The sequence below is a fragment of the Labrus mixtus genome, chromosome 3, assembly GCF_963584025.1.
Source record: "Labrus mixtus chromosome 3, fLabMix1.1, whole genome shotgun sequence".
NCBI lineage: Eukaryota > Metazoa > Chordata > Actinopteri > Labriformes > Labridae > Labrus > Labrus mixtus.
Genome location: NC_083614.1, coordinates 8,530,162 through 8,539,468, shown reverse-complemented (window position 1 = coordinate 8,539,468; position 9,307 = coordinate 8,530,162). Strand labels below are relative to the sequence as shown.

The window sequence follows — 9,307 nt, the reverse complement described above, 5'->3', positions numbered from 1 at the left end:
GCGGATATTATGGACTACATCCTATTGCAATTATCCTCTCACTTTCCTCGCCTTGTGCTTGTGTGTGTGCGCGCGTGTGTGCGTCACAAGCAGCATGCGGTACTTTGAAGATGAGTGTAGTTTATTAAACATGTCACAACATAACAATGACATGCTAATGTTGTTTGCTGAGATGACAAAATAATTAAGTAAACAATTGATGTAAGCGAAAGAAAGCTGAACTTCATTGGGATTCTAGACATTTATTTTCAGTAATATAAAATAAAACATCCAATAAAAACACAAAGTTTTGCAGTAAAAACGAGCGTGTTTTCTCCTCTCAAAATGACTAAATTGAGTTTATTTCTGCCCCTGTTATTCCCATATTTCCACACCATCTGTCTGTTTCTCACGCTCTCTCTCCGCTCCCCGTCTCCCCACACACGCATGCGTCGAGCAGTATAGCTTGTAAAAAGAAGATTTCCATCATATCCATCTTTACCAACCCTGAAATTATCGTTAAAAAATGCCTGTTTTGGGAGAAAAATCCCCCTCACCCCGACCCCACAGAACAATGTAGCCCACAGCTGAGGACGCCCCCGACTTTTTTTTTTTTTTTTTTTTTCAAAAAGCACCGAGCGGAAGCCTGCAAAGAGAAAAAGATCCTCAAATCCTCCCAATCGGCAGACTGTGATGTTCATCAGCATCCATGACCATGAGGTAGTATATACTGCATGCTCGGACTGTTTATTTCAGCGCATTTTGAAGTTTAAATTGTGTTATGCTATCTGTCACTGAGCAGCGTGTATGCAATTTGACATGTAGGCTGCTCTATACCTACAGCAGCTTATAGGCTTCATTTTGAGATCAATGAATCAGATAAGAGGAAATTATTTTAGGGGCTGAGCCTCCCATACTCACGAGGGAGAACTCTGTGTTTCTTATTCAAAAACGGGTTGTCTAATAAATGCACGCCTGAAAGTTCCCTCGACAATTTAAAGGGATAATGAGAAATGCAATAGGTTTTAAATTGTCAAGGATGGAGATGATTATTTTTTTCCATCGGCAGTTTATCTTTAGTTGTTTTTTTTTAAAGTCGGTGCTTTTAACAGCCTTTACTCTTCTGCTGCTTAGATAAATACAAGAAATTATACTTTAGAAATAAAATACTTGTGCTCTCGCACTTAGGTGCGCGTCATCACTTTTTAAAAACTTCTATCTCTAAACTTATGGCATTTTCACACAGACATTTGATATAAATATATTTCAACTAAAAAAAGGGAAGCATTTTTACATTATATAAATAAATAAATAAAAATATATTGCCTTGATTTGATCTTAGTTTGATAGGAATAGACTGTTAAATTGAAATTAAATCACTCTCATTGGTGTGGCTTTAAAATGAATGGCTGATGACAGTTTATCTTACCCAATTAGAGCTCATATAAAGAACAAATCAAAGTCACAAACAAAGACACGCGCGACCACACAAACACATACATAGGAACACACAAAACTAGGATTATCTAAGGACACATGTCCATCCATCTCGCCTTAAAAAGTGAATAGGGAGCGGCCCGACACACAGAGAGCCTATTAGCCAACTTGGGCTCCCGTGGAGAGCACCGAGGTAAGCTCCCCCACCGGAACTGTCCATGGTGCTGAAGCGGTAAGAGGTTTTCTTTACTGCTCATTGCGTCCTCCCTCAAAAACTCTTAAAAGCTAGGGTTGACATTTCAATGCCTTTTATTGTATTTCCATCCTATTTAGTGATGGTCCTCTGTGAAAAAATAAAATATTAGAAACTGAGACAACTCACATAGGCGACAACTTACAGAACTTTTTCTTTTTTCAGCACAGTGTTTATAAGCCTGCTTTTTTCCCCACATAGTGGAAGAACTTCACTTACAGTGCTAGTGGAACAAACATGGCACCATAAGTGATCATCAAAACATTTTTTAATGTTGTAAAAATATGCCTGTATGTCCCTTACTTCCACATAAGGGTGGGATTCAGTTTAAATTACCAACATATTTTCTATTACACATTTTAGTTAAATAAGTACATACTGTTTATCATTGCATTACTTATTGTTGTTATAACTCTTTTTGGGTGGGAAATTGATTAAGCATTGATTAATGGATGACCTTCAATTAAGATAACTGTGGCCTATATTTGAGATAAGACATAAAATATTAAGTCCAAAACAAACAAATGAACAAAGTAAAGTAACCATAAGGGGTGAGCTCAACTTTTAGTAAAAAATAAAACTGTTAGATATTTTACCAGCAATTAGACCATTTACAGGTTAGCAGGTTCGCAGACTGAACCATCTCCATGGCATTCTCAGCTTAGACTGATTCCCTTCACTTTCCACATTTGTTGTACTGTTAATATACTTAAAGTCTACAATGTGCACAGGTACGTCCAGACATTGAGCTCACTTGTAGTAATCATTGATTTTAAAATCTAAACTATAAGCAAACTTTTTCAAGAGCAACATAAAGGTCACTCGCTCATGGTGCAGAGGATACGCAGGCCTTACATGATACTGCTTCCTCCGTAAGAAAAAAAACCATTGAATCGCTACATAACCCAATATGTCTCCAGTCTTTACACAAAGTCCTTTATGTTTTAATACCGAATGTTTATATGGTCAAGGTCCCCGGTTTAAAGTGACAGTATCATGGCTGCCCATGGAAATGGTTCAAAAATGCAAACCTTCATTTAAACTGTTAATTATAATTGCCATGTTGCTCACAAAAAGGCTGTCTATCCACACTGTGGAAATAATTCTGGGCTATAATTCAGCACATTATGCTGCAGATCTTTTATGTTATCCACTCACCATTTCCATTCTTTGACACTGAGAAGCAATCAAAACAGCAATGAGCAGTATGCGGGATTCACTGCCGACACGGGTCATATGTGACAAAAATTATTATATATCATATCTTTGTGATGATTATTTCTCAGTAATATAATATCAGAAATGAATAAAATCTTTCAAGAAGACCAAACTTAAGCTGTTCTCGCGTTTATTGTGCAACACTAAGGAGTACAGAGCAGAGCAGCAGAAAAATTGACAAAGGTTCAAGGCATCAGGTAATAATGAAAGGATAGGGGCAATACTTCAAAGACCACAAGGCCACGTCACACAATTATACAATACAATTAGGATTAAAGGGGCAAAAGAGATAACAGGAGATAGGGATAAATTATCACAAAAGGAAAGATGTGACTCTCTCCTGACCTTCATTAAGAGGAAAAAAAACTCATTTAGAGCTTGCCTTCCTTGCAGGGGGATTTGAGCCTTTCACATGAGACTGTGACTCACCAGATAAGATTTACAGAGCATAAATGAGGCTCTGAACTACACTAAACAAAAACATAAAATTATACACTGAATATAACAGCATAGGAGGTGAAACAGCCTACACAATCTACACGATGAATACAGTCTAATAATGATGTTATTGGATACATTTGAGAATAGTTTAATATAATGAAGTGCACAAGTTTACTACTGATACTGAGTGATGTTTTTTAGACAATAAAATGTAACATTGTAGTCAGGGATGTTCCTAGGCAACTATTTTGAAAGTCAATCAAACACAAATTTAAATTCAGGTTAGCGAATAGTCTAAAGGTAAGAAAACACTCGAGCTAAATTTCTTTAATTTGTCAGCAGATCATCGATTGTTTGCAGAGTGTGGCTAAAGTTAGCATCTAGTGCTAGGACTGCCAGCCTTCGGTTCTCATTGCATTGCAAGTTAACGTCAACGTTTTTGAGCTAAATGTGGTTACGCATTGCTCCAAATGATATGCTAGATTAACCTGTCACAGCTGACAAACATTTTTATCTCCAATTTCTCGATCACACTACTGACAGAAGCGCTGTTCCAACGAGATGCCATCTGTTTACTGTGCTTGTTTACATCCGGGCAGGAGAGCAAGAAGAGAAGGCCCATTAGCCAGGATTACAGCCAGTCTTCGGCTACAGCGTCGCCTAGTGGCCGGATGGCTGCATTAAAGCTTGGACACAATACATGACAGCCATTGAGGGCCAACATATACATTTTTTTAATTAGTAATGGGTTTAATTGCTTAGTAATTCTGGTGCACTCATATTATCCTGTTTGTGTGTGTGAGTAATGTGTTGTTAGTGGCTGACTTTCTGAACAATCTAGCAAGTCTATTTTTTTGTCCTGTCTTTCCCATAAATACAATAATATTATTGGAAGGTTTTAATCTTTGCTGAATCAAATTGTGAAGTTTAATGATGAAAACAATGTCAGCTATCAGTAGGTGCGCACATTCAGACGGAGGAGACTCCGGCAGGGGAAAGGCACTTACATGAACTGCCATGACATTGTGTCCTAACTAACTAACAAATGTGATGGTGGTGGCTGGACATGCAAACGCTGTTTCCTTACTGCAGAAGTCTGAAGTTAGAAAGAAGGAAATGTTGTCTGAGAAGCTTGTCAGGTTGCAAACACACCCAGCTACAGTAGTGGCCTGTATGTCTGCAAATAAACCACTGAACACAAATGTGGCAGTGACCATAAGTTGCTTCAGTTTCTGATAAATTGCTTGTTTTTTTCTTCTTTTATATCTCAACCAAGCAGGAACATGATGAAAATAGAGTTCCGTGCTTTTTCCATCTTGGGCATTAATGATGTTTTCAAAGGTCTGGGAGTAGAAATTCCACTGTAATGGAGGGGATCCCTGAATTTTCTCAATCAACTGAGATGATACAGTCTCTGCTGTACCTTTCTCACCTATATGTCAGTATTGAGGTCAGATTCAAGCTGTCCAATTTCTCCACATATGGCCCAGTTGGTATTAAAAGGGACTGACTTCCTTACCTACTTAGTCCTGCCAACCTTCATGAGTAGCTTTTTTTCTCCTAATAATATTGAATCAGGTCCTCCAATAATTCAGGTTTACCTTTTCATTATTTTTATTTTAATCAGCTGTGTTACTGTATTAAATTTGATTGTAGCGTCAAAGTGGTTACATGTAAAGTATCCATGCTGATAAAGTCATAGTACAGAGCTTACAGCAGGAGTTGAAGAAAAGCCACCCTGGCATCCTGTGGTGGCAACAATGATGGTGGAAGTTTGGTTGTCCAATGCATGTTTCATCAAATGTCCTGATGGCATCTGATAAAAGTTCAAACAAATTCTGCCCTAATGATCCCACAGCTTGACTGGTATGCTCAATGGTTTCAGCCATTTGGAAGACAATACCATCATCATCTCTGAAGTCTATCAAATTCGTTCAACAACCTACACGCAATACAACACCAAACCATGTCCAATCATATCTTCTAGCTGTTGCACATTTTTAGGACATTGTATGCAAAATAAGGCACCAAATCATGACTTGGCTATGTAAAGTTTTCTTCTAACTGTGTAGCTCTTGCATCAATCTTACCTCCAACTTTTTTTCCCATGCTGGACTGATGGGGTATTTCAAATAACACCCCAAGAATACTTCCACTTTAAGATGTCAAGGAATGTACCATTTGAAGCAGTCAACTTGAGGACATGAGAACTACTACATCGTCCTCTTCACGTTACTAAAGGGGGACTGTCTCTCTGTTATTTGGTTTTACCAATCACCTCTCATCCCAGTGCAGGGGAAAGAAGTTTACATGGGACAGTGCTTTTTTGTGTCAAACAAGGAAAAAGATTTTAGGGTTTGTGCAACAGGAGAACTCCAATTCTGTTGTAAATGCCTCGGTCTGTTGAACACCATGGTCCAGCTAGTTTGACCAAAACATTCAAGAGAACTTTGCTACCATGCCTTACTCATTATCAGATTGACTACACTGTCGATTGTCCTTGTGGATGAACATTTGTGGCTGGGATTTTTAGTAACCACTTCTTTGGTCCTAAGCTTTCATTGGGGTATTTCCAACAACCTTTGGTCATCAAAGTGCCTGCTGTGGCACTGGAGGAAACCAGTGTGACACATCTTTAAGCAATGATCTGACAGCACTACACTAATCTTCTACAAATGTTTGTAACTTTTTAAATGAAACCACGTTTGACCATTTCTTCTTCTTCCCCATGAATTCTCCCTGTCACATGTTTTCGTCAGTATAAACACGCGTTTTACAACATTGTAATGCAATGTCAGAAAAAGATTGAGACTTGGGTTAAAATAAATTATAAGTTTGGAGATACATGTTTCCAACGGATCCAATTAGGTTTCCATTCCAGTCCCCAGTGGCATACAAAGAAATCTGACAAAGATGCAAAGGAAAAAAAAAAAACAACTGTTTGACATTTAGAGAAGGCTTTCTGCTAAAGACAAAATGTAGTTATTTTATTTTCAGATAATAATGAATATTATAACTGTAGATAGACCTTCTGCATTCATAGACTTACATTCACAAGGAGCCGGTGACACACCTGTCCAAGATGGTGGTCGCATATACTTTTTAAAAGTTTAACAGCAGTTGTAAATTGCAAATTCTCATAGGAACCAAACTTGCATTCTTCTGTAGACTGTAGATTCAACACTGATAACAAGATGCATTTGTTGTTGTAAAGATTTTCAGAGACTTGACTAACTAATGACAACAAAATAAGTCCAGCTTTTTGTAACTGCATTACAAAAGACTTTTCATTTGAAAATGATAATTTAATCATTTTGTTTATACATCATGCTTTTGTTATAAGTCAATTGTAAAGTTTAATTTTGAAGAAGTTCCTTTTTCTTAATGTCAGAGCAAGAGGTTAATTATCAGCCAACCAAATGATGATGGACTTACCAATCCAAAAACAGCAGGGTCCAATATGAAAACAGTTTTTTATTCACTATTTCACTGCATTATGTCTGTGGGGAAATTCTCAAATTAAATAACACCTGTTCTTTTGAAGTTAAATATCCATAATAACAGCAATGACACATTTACACTCAATTATTACCTCTCATTAAAGCCCAAAGCCACATTTCATCAGTGGATGTAATTTGCATGTTGGAGTGCGTGTGCTGCATTGACACTCGTTTTTTTGTAATAAAATACGACCCAGATCATTTTGAAACACAACATTTGGATGGAATTATTTTAGTTTTCTAATACAGTGCAGACACCAAAGGATCAAACAAATGTGGCTTTTTACCTGGAAAACACCAATTGATGGTCAAGAGATCAAGATGGTACATAAGCTCAACATAAAATGAAACAGAACAAAATACCATCACTTACTCTTTTCAAAAAGCATCATTTAGAACTTTTCTTTAACACACTGCTTCTCTTTTTTTTGTCTTTTACTTTTACCATAGGGCTACCAGTTCCCCCATCGAGTCGGAGACCTGAACCAGAAGACATGCTACAAAGCTCTGCGAATCAGGTGATGAATTGAAATTGAACATCAATATTCCACAGTGCCTCTCCTGTATGTTTCACAATTATACATATCAATCAACCCCCTCTTGTACATTTTCTTCCTGTTTTGTCTACAGAATTTGCCTCTTGAATTACGAAGAAGGAATCCCTTTACTGGACAAAAAGCTGCTTGTGAAATCTGAGCTGGACTGTAGGTATTGTGGAATAAAAAAATAAAGATAGCTGGAATGTGAAATAATGAAAAAGGAGTCAGTTAGAGAATGGAAAAGCTTTTGAAGCCAGAAAGGCTGATGGAAAGGAGAAAAAAAATACAATTCTAAAAATCTGTATCAGTCGATGATTAATTAATTTTGTTGAATGATCTGCTCCAGCCTTGTGAGATATCAGTTTCCATTTCTTTTGCACTTTTATGGAAGATCTCAAGAGACTGCCGGTTCAAAAAGACGGTTCAATTTAGAGTTCCGATGGGAAATGGTTTTAGAAAGTCTGTTCCTTACGTTTGGCTTTGATGTGTTTAAACTGTCGTAATCTTACTGTTCGGAGATGGGGAAAATAAATTCTGTTAATTTTTCAATTGTAAGTGCTCTTTTTTTCCTTGGCTTCACATTACGTCTGAGATACTCCACACAAAAAAGCAGATTATCAGAGAAATATATAAATGAATAAAACGTAGACTTGTTAATCATGTTAGCGCCACTGATTTAAATTATAAATGAAAATCAAAGTACACCGACCGGTTTCCTTTTTAATAAATACAATATATATTGATTATAAATCTATCAATTGAAATAAAATTAGAATTCTATGGATCCTCTTTGACTTTCATCTCATAATTCAGTGCAATAAAAATGACCTTTTCCTAATAGATAAAGATTGAGATTGAATTACAGATGTTATTAAGTCTATTGAACTTGACCCTCGACATGTTGGAAGGTGACTTGCTGTCAAAGAGGGAAAGAATCTGCTATGGACCCGGAAAGGTCATTTATCAATGAGAGAAAAGATTGATTTCCTGTCATATGCATTTTTTCAACATTAAAAAAACAGTTATCTTTTTCTGGCGTTATGAACACACCGCTTCACAGAGCAACATTTAGATATATGCATTTGCGGGGCATATATGTGATAACTGTTTATTGAAAAGCAACCCAAAGTTGAAAAGAGGATATAACCTCGACTCAGAACTCTTCAGGGGTGGACTAAGATTGAAATTGGTCTGACTCTCCCTCTCTCTCTTGAATTGAGGGTCCATTGTAGTACGTCAAACAAAAGGTTTTTTATCAGAGGCTCTTAATGTAACCCCCTCCCCTCACTCTCACGGCCACCAACTCGTTCTTCTCTTCCTCCCTTTTCACATTCATTTATTCCACTGTGTGTGGAAATAGGCTGGGCAACAATTAATTTCAGAGTGAATTCAGCCAGGATCTATTACCCCTCTCTGCCTCTATTGCTCTAATGGAAATCTATTTCACTTCTCTTTTGTGTCCAATATAATTTAATGCCCATTTTATTAATGGCCTGAAATAATTACGGAAGGCTTTTGTGATTCTTGAGTATGTTTCATTTAATTGTGTAATAAATGTCTAATCAGGGCTCCCATCTGAAGCCATTATGGCATTAAAATTAACAATTACGCCACAAATGTCTTGGTGAATGCGTTGGGGTCTATAGAAATCGTTGCTGATAACAAGACACATATAAATCATTCATGAGAATTTTTTCAGAGAAAAGCGGAGTGAGAGATAGGAGGATGGGAGGGAGAAAAAAGAAGTGGGGGAAGAAAAGAGGAGAAGAAAGAGGCTGAGTTTTCTTTATTCCATTGAAAAACCGGGGATGGCCAAAAGATAGGCCATTTTAAAACTGTGTCACCCTCTCCAGTCCCTTTCTTCCCCTGTCTCTCTCTATCTCCCTTTAATTTGCCTTCCTCTTTATTTTTGAAGTGACAGATTTCACTTTGGGAATTCA

At 37.2% G+C, this 9,307-nt stretch overlaps 1 long non-coding RNA gene across 1 annotated transcript; it reads left to right on the top strand.

Annotated features, from left to right (window-relative positions):
- The first annotated feature begins 215 nt into the window (after positions 1–215).
- Positions 216–7,908, top strand: LOC132972103 (uncharacterized). Its single transcript, XR_009672866.1, has 3 exons — positions 216–699; positions 7,279–7,346; positions 7,459–7,908. It is a non-coding gene; the product is annotated as an uncharacterized LOC132972103 (long non-coding RNA).
- The last annotated feature ends 1,399 nt before the right edge of the window (positions 7,909–9,307 follow it).